Source organism: Erythrolamprus reginae, chromosome 3, assembly GCF_031021105.1.
Source record: "Erythrolamprus reginae isolate rEryReg1 chromosome 3, rEryReg1.hap1, whole genome shotgun sequence".
In the NCBI taxonomy this organism is placed as follows: Eukaryota; Metazoa; Chordata; class Lepidosauria; order Squamata; family Dipsadidae; genus Erythrolamprus; species Erythrolamprus reginae.
This window is the reverse complement of record NC_091952.1, coordinates 79,285,839-79,298,767: the sequence shown is the minus strand read 5'-3', so window position 1 is coordinate 79,298,767 and position 12,929 is coordinate 79,285,839. Positions and strand designations below refer to the sequence as shown.

The window sequence follows — 12,929 nt, the reverse complement described above, 5'->3', positions numbered from 1 at the left end:
TTTTATCTGAACAGTTATTTTAGACTCCAGAAATAGTATGTAGAAATTAAGATTGACAATCGCAAATCTGGCTTTATTTCAGCATCAAGCTTGCTAAATTGATTTTTTTCTACTTGGCGTCCTCCAGATATGATGTGATATGTTCTTAGAATGGCCAGCTATTTCTATATTCTTTAATCAACTCGGAAGGATGGGAGTTGGGATGGAGGAGAAACAATATTGAATAACGGGTTGGATTTTCATTCATTTATTCATATGCCTATATCTCACTTTCTCTCCCAGGAACTCAAGGAAGTTGAATAGTTCCCTACTACTATTTTTTGTTCACAAATAATTTGTGAGGTATAATATGCCAAGTTAATTTTATAGCTTAATGGGAAGTTGAGCCTGTATTTTCTTAATCTCTCAGTCCTAATCCAACTCTATAACCATAGCACAGTCTGGTTCCTTTGTTTGCTTCCTAGAATGTCAATGTTGGCTATGTAAATTTCATCACATATCTACAACAACAACAAACAGTTTTATATTTCTTTATTCATCTATATATGCGTTGCAGGCAAGTTTCATCTACTGGTTTTGGGTTTTTTTGGAAACTTACTTCTATATTTAAATATTTGAATGTTTAGAAAAGAGACATAGCATATTGCTTCAGGTCTTCGTTGGGGAAAAAAATATCATGCTGTTAAAAATTGCTGATTTGCCTCTGAATGTATGTAGAATGATTCTGAAAAGAGGCAGAAGATACAAAAAGGGACTGGAAGAGGCAGTGGGGGATTATCTAGTAGTGGGTTGCTCCTGGTTCGGCTTGGTTCTGCGAATCGGTAGCGCCAGCAGCAGGAGGCTCCGCCCACCCTCCAGGGACATTTCTGCACATGTGCAGAAGCAGCACGCATGTGAGTGAACCAGTAGTAACAGGTTTTAGAACCCACTACTGGAATTCTCTATCACTATTAAATCAAAAATGTTATGAAAAGGAGAATGGCTTTCACCTGAGTACATTCAGTTCATACATTCAGATCATTCTTAGATTTGGAAGATTTAAAGCTTTGAGTTGTTAAATTCAGGCCTTGGCATCTTTAAGACTTGTGGAAATTGAAGTCCACAGATCTTAAAGTTGTCATGGCTAGACATCCCTAATTTATAAAGCATCTCTAATTCTAGCAGAATTTACCTATAAAGAACATTATATTTTAAGCACCTTTCTATTAAGATATTGCCTGTCAATAGATTCAATCATCTATAAATAATGTGACAACATAGTAATAAACAACTGAAATATCTGGGTAATCTTTTGTGATGATACAAATCATCATGGAGTCACCTCCATGTCTTGCTGGTTTCATGCACAGATCTCCCATCAGAAGCTTTTTAACCTTCCCAGACTTGAGGCTTTCTGGCATCTGGCCTGAATTTCATGGTCCTCCTGTTGCCATAAGAATCACCCCAGAGAGATGAAGTTTAGTTTTTCATTTGTATTTGACAGAATGATTGCAGTTAGTCACATTTTCAAAGTTTGAGTCTCCTTGTACAATTGTACTGCAAACGTATATGCATGTGTAAAGCAAAACTCTCATGACAAATATTGGTAATACCAAAAATGCTCCAAAGAGATGAGAATTTATTTATTTATTTATTTATTAGATTTATTTATTTATTTATTAGATTTATTTATTTGTTTGTTTTTGTTTGTTTGTTTGAGAATCAAATGTTTTTATGCAAAAGTTTTAAATATGTAATCAAATGTTTTAATGCAAATGTTTAAAATATGTAATTTATTAATACTGTATATTCCAGGGATAAGAGATGCTTGTGTTGGGTTTTAATTGTTGCTAATAATGCTGATCTTTTCACTATCTGACAGTTGCTGTAGACAAATCAGGAAATTTGTTTACAGTAAATTCCCAAGGGACGAAATGACAATCAAAACTGATGTTGTGTATACTCTTTCATTTAAGCAGAGGAGTGTGCGTGCGTTATTTTACCAAGCTCCTTAATGTTCAGTCTGTGTTCATAAATAATTAACCCAGATTTATCCATCTGGTAAAGTGATTAAGAGGTACTTAAAGGTCTTAATATTACAGTAGGAATAACACCACTGTCATTGTCATTAAGAATTGTGGTGGACAAAGGATATTTTGAGAGTTCAAGTTTAATCAAAGTGATCATTCATTATCTTAGTTTTCCTACATTAACTAGCAAGTTTCCCAAAACATCCATTAAGAGAATATAGCAAAGATGTTGTCCTTTCTACACTCTGAATGTTCTTTTTCTTTAATTTAGATTCTCTTCGAAAAGGGAAGTCTCAAACTTCCACAAAGGTTTTCAGTCCTGGGAAAGCAGATAATCTGTCTGTTGAAAATAAGTACAGCTGGATTAAATCTCCCAAACCAGATCAATTGCTTCTTAGGGTATGGAACCAGCCAGGTGATACTATGGCTGAATCTTTATACAGTGATCCCTTGAGTATCGCGAGGGTTACGTTCCAAGACCTCTCACGATAATCGATTTTTCGCGATATAGTGGTGCGGAAGTAAAAACACCATCTGCGCATGCGCACCCTTTTTTCAATGGCCGCGCATGCGCAGATGGTGGAGCTGGGGAGCGACTAATATTAGATAAGTGCAACTAATACTGTATTAGATAAACATCTATCTAAATAAATAAAATACAGTAAACATCTCGCCGCTTGTCCGTTTGCCTGCCGCTCGTCCATCCGTTCGCCCGCCTGCCCGCCGCTCGCCGCTCGTCCTTTCGCCCGCCCGCCGCTCGTTCGTCACTTGTCCGTTCGCCCGCCCGCCGCTCATTCATCCGTTCACCCACCCGCCCAGCCGCCGTTTGCCGCTCGCCTGTCCCCCGTTTGCCGCTCGCCTGTTCACCCGCTTGCCCGGCCGCCGTTTGCCGCTCGCCTGTCCCCCGTTTGCCGCTCGCCTGTTCACCCGCCCGCCCGGCCGCCGTTTGCCGCTCGAGAGCAAGAGGGGGAGAGATAGAGAAAGAGAGAGAAGGAAAGAAAGAGATGAGAGAGGGAGGAAGAGAGTGTGAGAGAGGAAGAAGCAAGATAGAGAAAGAGAGAGAGAAAGAAAGAAAGATGAGAAAGGAAGGAATACAGTGAGAGAGAGGAAGAAAGAGAGAGAGAGAAGAGTGGAAGGAAGAGAGAGAGAAATGATAGAAAAAAGGGGAGAAAAAAAGAGAAATGAGAAAATGATTGAAGCAGAGAATGACAGGAAAGAAAGAGAAAGAGACAGAGAAGTGACTCTTGGTGATGACGTATGACGTCATCGGGTGGGAAAAACCGTGGTATAGCAAAAAAAACGTGGAGTATTTTTTAATTAATATTTTCTGAAAAATCGTGGTGTAGCGTTTCGCGAAGATCGAGCTCGCGAAAATCGAGGGATCACTATACATCGTTTGTTAAAAAAAAAAAATCTTGGAAAAAAGAAGTGCCAAGAAAAAGTACATACCCCAATCTTCAAAAAGAGGAAATAAGATAAAAGATTCTAGACCAGATCATGCCAATCCACTTAGCATCTTGGTGCAAATACTAAAATCAGGATTGGTTTATTTATTAAAAAGAACAAGCCTTGTCACATCAATGCTTCTCATATTTTTAAGATTAGGTTTTAAATGTTTGGATTTTCAAATGTAGATTTTTATGGTAATTTTATGGTTTTAAAACTGCCTCTTTTGTGTTCCTTTTTATTCTGTAAGCCATCCCGAGTCCCCTGGAAAAGGGCAGTCTAGAAATCCTAGTGAATGAATGAATGAATGAATGAAAAGATGATAGATAGATAGATAGATAGATAGATAGATAGACAGACAGACAGACAGACAGACAGACAGACAGACAGACAGACAGACAGACACAAAGATAGATAGATAGATAGATAGATAGATAGATGGATGGATGGATGGATGGATGGATGGATGGATGGATGGACGGACAGATATGGATGAATGGATGGATAGATAGACAGACAGACAGACAGACAGACAGACAGACAGACAGACAGACAGACAGACAGATAGATAGATTTTGATCAACTAGTTTTCCTAAGATAATATACTGGTATTTGAGCAAAGAATTTGACAAAGTATGGTACCCATACTGGTGAGCAATCTAGTAAAACATAGAATGGATGGTATGAAAATTAAGTGGTAATATAACTAACCCAAAAATCATTTACAACAATGCTCATTAATGAGCTTTGACAGAAGCCTTGAGCAAGGTGCCAGAAGGATCACCTTTGGGCCTCATATTATTAAGGTTTTAATTCATAACCTGAATCAAGAGGTGGCTGTATGCATATGAAATTGAAGATCACAGAATTAATCTCATATGATAGATCCTAGAAAAATATGATCCTAGATCCTCATATGATCCTAGAAAAATAAATAGCATTAATCTTGATAGTTTAAAGCACAGGTGTCAAGCTTGCGGCATCATGTTGCCATCATGTAATGTTTCACAATGTTTGTGAAACTGGACATGGGCTGGACATGGGCTATGTGTGATTCATCTAGCCTGCGGACCGCCAGTTTGACATGCCTGGTTTAAAGAAATAAACTGAAAGTTATAAAATGGATTTTATGCAAGTGCAAAGTATGTCAGTTAGAAAACAAAGAATAATAGTATTTGTGTAAAAAAAGTTTTTTTCCACATCAATAAAAATACAATTTCCAAAAATAGAAAAAGTATTTCAAAAAATAGAAAGTATTAATTCCTCTTTATTTTAGTCATATTTAATCTTGGAGGCTGTATCTAGTTCTTGGTACCATACTTTAGGAATGATTCAGGTACAGAGAATGGGATTTTAAGAAACAAATCTAAATACTGAGGTTTATAATAAGTGATTGACACAATTGGATATGTTAGTCTTAAAAGACAGAAAGTGGATATGACATAAATATTTAAATAAGAGGAATAATTGTCACATAGAAGACGTTGCAGAAGATGGACACAGAATAATGGATTTAAGTTACATGGAGGCAGATTCCTATTGAGTGTTAGAGAAAACATTCAATAATAAAATAAATTTTCCAGACAGATGATGGATTCACCTTGACTAGATGTACTCAAATGGTAGACAGTCATTTGTTTGTTGTGCTTTAATTTGGATTCCTTTACTGAGCTGAAGGTTGAGCTTGATGGCCTATATAGTCCTGTTACAAATCTACAAACTTTCTTTTGGGTGACATTTCATGGTAAATAGTGTTCACATACATATCATTAATTCTTTCTTCTTTGCTACTTCTTTGGAAGGTTTATATTCTTTCTTGTCTGATAACAAATGGAAAACTTAATCTTTTATTTTATCAGCAAGAATATATAATGATGATGATGAAAATTGTATGATTTGTGGTTAGCTCTGGCCCAGCTCCTGCTGCAAGGAATGTGGAGGTGGATGTAGGGGAGACATCCACATGCCGCAGGCCTGTTTTGCTCCCAGTAGAATCTGCTGACAAAGTCTCCGCTGACCAAGGAAGCGTGAATGACAGGGAAGTGGGGAGTTTGGCAGACAGCCCAGGAGGAGATCAATCATCTGTATCATCCCTGGATTCTGAACAAGAATTAATGACACATCCACACATGCGTAGAGTGATGCATAGGAGACAACAACTGAAGGATTATTACAAGAGAAAATGAGGCCACCTGTGGTTGGGTGGGGCTGCTGTAATTAGTGCTACAGATAAAAGTGCAGCCTGGTGTTTTAGCCTCATGGCAGTTTATCTGATTCATTGTTTCATCAAGATCGTGTTTTTTGCTGTTCAGGATTGTGTGTGTGGACTCTCTGGACTTTAGAATTGGACTCAATTTCTCAGTTATTGGATGAGCAATTAGACTGCATTTAACCTTTGCCTTGTGTGTACCAGAAAATCCCTTTGACATTTAAAAAGGGAGCTGTTTCTGTTTTTCTGTTTATAAACACTTTTGGGTTTTCCTTTTATCGTGTGGTATGTGTCTTCCTGGACTAATTACCCTGTAATTACGGGCGGTTGAGACACACCGGCAGAACATATACCAAACCTGAAAGAAATGTAACAGAATAGCTATTGAAGAAAAGACCCAAGTCATCTCACTAAGAAACTAATGCTGGTTATTTGCTACTAAAGCTTATGATATTAGAGAACTCTGTAAATAGACCAAAATTTAAGTGAGAATCACAGTAAACCTTAGTTTGTTATTTTGTGGCTATAGTTAAAGTGTTGGGTTATTTGATTTTTATTTTTGTTTTTGGAAAAAAAAATAAGGACATTAGAACATATGAATTAAAGAAAGAAAAAAATAACTATGCTGTTTGAAAATCAGAAAATAATTTGTCCTCACTCTCTGATACGCTCTTTAGATCCAAACTATTTCTGCTTGAGGAAATCTTGCTCACCAAGCTAATATCAGGCAGGAAAGATTAAAAGACTCCTGTTTCATCTGTTATTATCACTGAGCATACTCAGGATAATTCCATGGTTGGAATTACAGACTTATATGACAATTGTCTCGTTTGATCAAGGTCATTTAGTACCTAAATCTACTCTGCTTTTTCTTTTGCACGAGTGCTCTTACAAAAGCTCATTGAATTTGCTGTCAGGATTAGCATTTTTATGGGAAGGTTCATTGACTTACGGTATTAGAAGGTAAAGCAACTGCAATTGAATACAAATATCTTCTGAACATCCATACCACTCTTTTAATTAATCACACCCTGAGTCTGCGGAGAAAGTCGGCATAGAAATCGAACCAAATAAATAAATTAATTAACCTACTAGGTTACTTTTAGAATCCAGCCTGGAAATCTGATCTAACACTGGGGCATTCTTACCTCAAGATTTTAAAAAGTGAGTTAAAGATTCATCACACTGGTGAGACCCTCTGTTTGGGGAACGATAGCTTGGACTTTGTAATGCTCAATTAATCTGCCCAATTTTAATAATAAGAATTTTTAAAAATCTCCATTGGGAGCTGTCGGTTTGAGATCCTGTAATGTCAGCTATTTTCTTTGCATTTTTCCCCCTTTTGATCCAAACACCCAGGACCATGATGGTGAACCTATGGCACACATGCCACAAGTGACACACATATCTGTGAGCATGCGAGCTCAGAGCCAATGCATATGAACATACCAGCCAGCTGATTTTCAGGCCTTCTGGGTCCACTGGGAGTCAGCCTGTTTTCAGCATCCGAGTGGGTAGGGAGGGCCGTTTTCACCCTCCCCAGTCTCCTAGAAAAGCTGTGAAGCTTGGGGAGAATGAAAAATGGTTGTGCCATCACATGCCGGGAGCAAGGAGAGGTTCACATGGACATGGGGGGTGCATGGAATTATGGGTGTGAGCACCCATACGCATACACCCCACCTCCCCCGGGACATGCAAACTTTTTTACATTGCTTGAAGATTTCTCCAAGATTGTTAGTTATTTCATGAGAGCTCTGCCATCAGCAATGACATGCACTCATGGTAGAATTGATTGCCATATCAACTGGAGATAGCCAGGAAGGCCTAATAGCCAGGAATCTTGGGCTACAAACATTGAATTCTGCAACCATTTCCATTTGTAATGTTTATGAACTGATGTAATGGAGGTTTACTCTAAACTTTGGGGAAAGATTGTTTTGGGAACAGTGCAGAAAGAACAAAAAAGGAAGCCATCTAATAATGTCCAGGATTAGCATGTAATGTCCCGGATTCCATGAAACCAAAGAGTTGGTGGTTTCAGAGAAAAGGACTGGGATTTCATCTTTAAAATGGAAAAGGAACTAGATATTTAAATATAATAGTCAAAGATCAAAAGACTGCACTGGGAAGTGGAACTGTAAAACACTAACATTTACACGAATTCCAGTCCAAATGGATAAAAGCAAGGGACTACCCACTGATGTAGCTATACAAGCATTTAGGAATAAAAGTGACTTCAGGAGCTACCTTTCTCTAATGCTGTGTGTTCCCAGATTAAGATCTAAAAGCAGTATAATATAGTTAAATTCTCCAGCACTGCAGGAGATGAAGCCCTGATACTGGGGTCTTCTCTGTCCAACAGGATTAGGACACAATGAGGATAGAGCAGGGCATTGTCAATTGTCTCATCTTTTGCTACCCTGACAAATGTTGAAAAGCAATTCAGATTTTTGGGTTTCAGTCTGGCAATCCTTAGTTTAAATCAATTGCAGACCTTATCCAGGCTTTTATAGTTGTGGAGCCAGAAGTTGGTTTTGCATCATCCACAAGAAACATCTTGCATATATTTACAAAAGCTTTTATGCCTATAAACTGCAAAGCCTTTTCCTGACATTTGAAGCAATAATTTCACTCTGGGCAAATCCCTGAAAAGTTTAGGGAGGGGACAGTACTCAAGAACTTGCCAACACATCTGTGATGAGGTGAGACAGGGAGAAGGACATTTTGCAGAAATATTTCATAACCCTTCAGAGAAAGAGAGAAAAAGAGAGAGAAAGAAATCACATTTATCAGAAAAGCTCTATTACAGCTTGTCTCAGCAACCTGCAGAGAATCAATGCATAAGAAATCTTACAGCTTACAGCTGACGTTGCCAGCTGTCATTCTATTTGCTGACTCAGTTAAAACAAAACATTTTCTCTTATGAAAACATGCATGTTTTCTCTCACTCCTTTATTTAATCTTTTCTTTAACTGCAGAAAATCCAAACTGAGCATCAAAAAAATATTTGGCAATTTAAAAAAGTTTCAAACTTCATACTGTTGTATAGTGTCCAGCATTGACCTTTTTAATAATGGGCTATTTCTCAAAAGATGAAATATATTTGAATCCATAAATAGGTTTCATGAGATCCCACCCCCGAGAGCAGAAATATATACCATTATCATACATCAAAACCACAATTATGAATCAATCTTTTCTAATAGACTCCAGCTCTCAACATCTGGGCCACCTTGTTTTCTTATACATAATTATTACAGTCCACTAATATGAATATATTTGGTTACTTTTTCAGACAGCTGAATTATTACAATAAGCTACTGTAAATACATTTGATTGCTTTGTCCAGGCAGCTTTAAAGAGCTTCAGGTATAACCTTAAAATTTGGTGCATTTATCTTTAGACTATAGCAGTTGGCTAAGCCGGTGCTAAAGCAGAGGGGTATAATGTCCGAGTTGCATTCAAAAGCTATCTACTGACTAGGCACAGAGATGTGTGACTAGTGGCTCAGGAACTGAAGCCTTGGATAAGTGAAGACAATGCAGCAGGAACTGTTTGAAGAAGTTTTACACTTCAGTATATCAAAAATAGATATCTCTTTCTTCCATGTACAACACCACCATTAGCTGCAGATTATTAACCACTACAAACTTCCCAACCAACCAACCAAACTAACCACAACGAACCACAACAACCACACCCACTGCAAAGGTGCATTGCTATTTATACTGTTCTGGCCCAATCAGTTTACAGCTTAGTCATTGTGACTCAGCAGTATGGCTACTTTGCATGCTCACAGCCTTTTTACCATAAATGGAATATTAACCCAGGACAGTACTGATCCTGACATGTAATTTTATGTTGTTCCTGAAAAACTGATGAGAGCTACCTTATGTATTGTGAAAATTGGAGGAATATGTAGTTTATTGTTATCCTAGTATGGTCAGAATCAGACCTGTTGGTTTTTATATATTATTCTATCCCATTAAATCTTGTTAAACCTATGTTTCATCTGTATTTGTTCATCTTTCCTGAGGTATAGTTTTCATATGAAATTCCTGACCTATCTTATTTTTTAATAAAATCATTCCTAGTATATAGTTTCCCCAAATATATATCTTGATCTGATGCATCAGATAGATAGATAGATAGATAGATAGATAGATAGATAGATAGATGGATGGATGGATGGATGGATGGATGGATGGATGGATGGATGGATGGATGGACGGACGGACGGACAGATTGACAGATAGATAGATATGATGCATACATATACATCTATATGTATCTATGTATCTATATCTAGCTATCAAGAGAGAGAGAGAGAGAGTCCCTTATATATACACACATGTACATTTTTATTAGAAAGTATCACAATTTTTCATTATAGCCTTTTTGTGCCATAATAGTATTTAGTATGAATATGTAATTTTCTTATAATACAGATTGTTAGTAACACCTTAAACATTTTTCTTGTGAATAAAGTTTATTTTGCTATATATGGACAATGCTGAATATATATTTTATTAAGCAAACTAGAATTGGTGGTTATCATTAAAACTATCTTAATTCTGGTTCAGAAACTGATGCAAACTTGGCAGTATTTATTTATTTTGTGAATGTTTTAAATATTTTTAATTATTTTATAGGGTTTTTTTTTTAATGTAAGATGGATGGATGGATGGATGGATGGATGGATGGATGGATGGATGGATGGATGGATGCATAACCCACATTAGTCAAGTGCAGTACTGGAAGTCTTCCTAAAGTTTTGCCAAGAAGAAATTGGACAGTGATGTATTCTTCTTTCTTTATCACATATTGTATAGAAAACTATATGTTTATACATTTCATGTACTGTTTCACTATGTAGAAGAGAATTAAGCTGCTAGTAATAAGATAATTTATTTTAGTTGCTAAAGTTTTGTACTTGAGTCGCACGTTTAACCTATTCTTGGGTAGACACCCATGTAGAGTAGAATGATCTTTCTCATCTTCAATACAATTCAACCTGAGAAACAAATACTCTTTATGTTTGAGATTATCTTATTGCCACTTGGTATAAACAAAGTATCCTTAACCTTTGATGGCCTTATTGTCAAAATGAATCCTCAACATTGAACTTGATGGTATCATTCTGCGCTGGAACTCAAAGCGTTCCAAATAAAATAATGCACTTGGGGAAAAGGAATCCTCAATCTGAGTATTGTATTGACAGTTCTGTGTTAGCAAATACTTCAAAAGAAAAGGATTTAGGGGTAATGATTTCTGACAGTCTCAAAATGGGTGAACAGTGCAGTCAGGCGGTAGGGAAAGCAAGTAGGATGCTTGGCTGCATAGCTAGAGGCATAACAAGCAGGAAGAGGGAGATTATGATCCCGCTATATAGAATGCTGGTGAGACCACATTTGGAATACTGTGTTCAATTCTGGAGACCTCACCTACAAAAAGATATTGACAAAATTGAACGGGTCCAAAGACGGGCTACAAGAATGGTGGAAGGTCTTAAGCATAAAACGTATCAGGAAAGACTTAATGAACTCAATCTGTATAGTCTGGAGGACAGAAGGAAAAGGGGGGGACATGATCGAAACATTTAAATATATTAAAGGGTTAAATAAGGTTCAGGAGGGAAGTGTTTTTAATAGGAAAGTGAACACAAGAACAAGGGGACACAATCTGAAGTTAGTTGGGGGAAAGATCAAAAGCAACATGAGAAAATATTATTTTACTGAAAGAGTAGTAGATCCTTGGAACAAACTTCCAGCAGACGTGGTAGATAAATCCACAGTAACTGAATTTAAACATGCCTGGGATAAACATATATCCATCCTAAGATAAAATACAGAAAATAGTATAAGGGCAGACTAGATGGACCATGAGGTCTTTTTCTGCCGTCAGACTTCTATGTTTCTATGTTTCTATAAAATAGACATGTCCACCTTATCCTTGGTAAAAATCATTGAGATGAGACCGTTGAAAAGCAGATGTACTTAATTATGGTTCACAGCCTTAATAAGTCTCAGAAGGCTACAAGGTTTGAAACTTCAATGGAACCTAACTGGGAGGTGCTCTATGTTTGCTGATTTTAAGGAGATCCAGCCATTGTCTTATCTTTAGATTTTCCTAAGTGGCAAAAGGGACATATACGTCATTTCTTTGTCTTACTTTATTCTTCAGCATTCTTGAGTATTCTTTGATTACTATTTTGGATTATGTTATATTCTTAAGTACCCGTGAATATTCTTTTTATTAATATATCATGCTATATTATTTTGGCATTTCTTATATTGCCTTGGATTAAAACCTTAATTATTCATACTGTGCGGTCGTTGCTTCTGAATCCAAATTTACCTGTAACCCAAACTAGTAAGCTTGGGCAGAAGCTACACATTAAGTGATCAAATTACATAAATGTAGTGACACAACTGCAATTCAACCCAAATTTCTTACATTCTCCAAGGCATGTAGGCTATGAAAATGCTGCATACAGCAGGAGGGAAAGGCTATTTTGAGGCCTATGCTCTAGCGATGGACTACCGGAGTCTAGGTTTTCGTGAGTGCTTGGCTGAAGTAGCCTGTTACCTTAGCATTATAGAGGGGCTGGACAGCTCTGATCCTCTTTGTGTCCACTTTGTGTCACATCTGAATAATTACGCCTCTCAGCAGAAAGCAGCAACTAGCTTACAGTGGGCTTGGACAGATTTATTTATTTATTTATTTATTTATTTATTTATTTATTTATTTATTTATTTATGTATGTATTTAATTTGTATGCCGCCCCTCTCCGTAGACTCCGTAGATTCCTTGGGGCGGTGCTTTTGGACATCACCCTCCCATCTCCCATCCTTTATTGCTGCCTCAGAATGGGCGTACCATTTCAAATGGTGCAGCAGCTTCCTCAGAAGGCAATCACAAGAACAGAAATGTGCCTCCTCATACTGAGTCCTTTTCCTTGAGACTGCCCCCTAGTGGCACTATTGAACCAGTCCTCCCCATTGTTACTTCTGCTTCTAAGCTATCCCCTCTTTTGCCTTCTTCCATAGGCTTGTAGGCAACAGCAATTTTAATCTTATTTTTGTTCCAGTCCCTTTCCCTTTTGAGCAAAACTACCCATCAAAACTCACAACCCTTTTTTTTCTGTTCCACATTAATGGTTTAATTTTTTTCTGGCTACCAAAATGGATTTTGTCTGGAATGGAATGTTGCCCACCAAAAATATGATATGATAGGGCGGATTGCTTCTATAGACTTGAATGGCT

General features: G+C 37.3%; 1 pseudogene; it reads left to right on the top strand.

Annotated features, from left to right (window-relative positions):
- Positions 1–12,141: 12,141 nt before the first annotated feature.
- LOC139165338 (hairy/enhancer-of-split related with YRPW motif protein 1 pseudogene) lies at positions 12,142–12,721 on the top strand (annotated as a pseudogene).
- The last annotated feature ends 208 nt before the right edge of the window (positions 12,722–12,929 follow it).